Source organism: Habropoda laboriosa, unplaced genomic scaffold (assembly GCF_001263275.1).
Source record: "Habropoda laboriosa isolate 0110345459 unplaced genomic scaffold, ASM126327v1 scaffold57, whole genome shotgun sequence".
Taxonomy (NCBI): Eukaryota; Metazoa; Arthropoda; class Insecta; order Hymenoptera; family Apidae; genus Habropoda; species Habropoda laboriosa.
The window spans coordinates 1,005,933-1,006,164 of NW_017100229.1; positions in this window are offsets into that span (position 1 = coordinate 1,005,933).

Sequence of the window (232 nt, forward strand, 5' to 3'; positions counted from 1 at the left end):
ATTGGCTGGTTTTTTTGTTCTTTTCTTTACAACTGATGACAATTGAAAAATGGGTAATAACGATTGGTAATATCGACGGGGCGATCTCGTTACTCGTTCGAGATATTTCTACTTTCGTTCGAACGATCCGAGATTTCCCTTCTTCCTTCTCTATATCTTGTCTTCGTTCTTACCCCTTCTCGCTTTGTCTTTTTGCTTCACCTATACGTATACATATTATATATATATATAT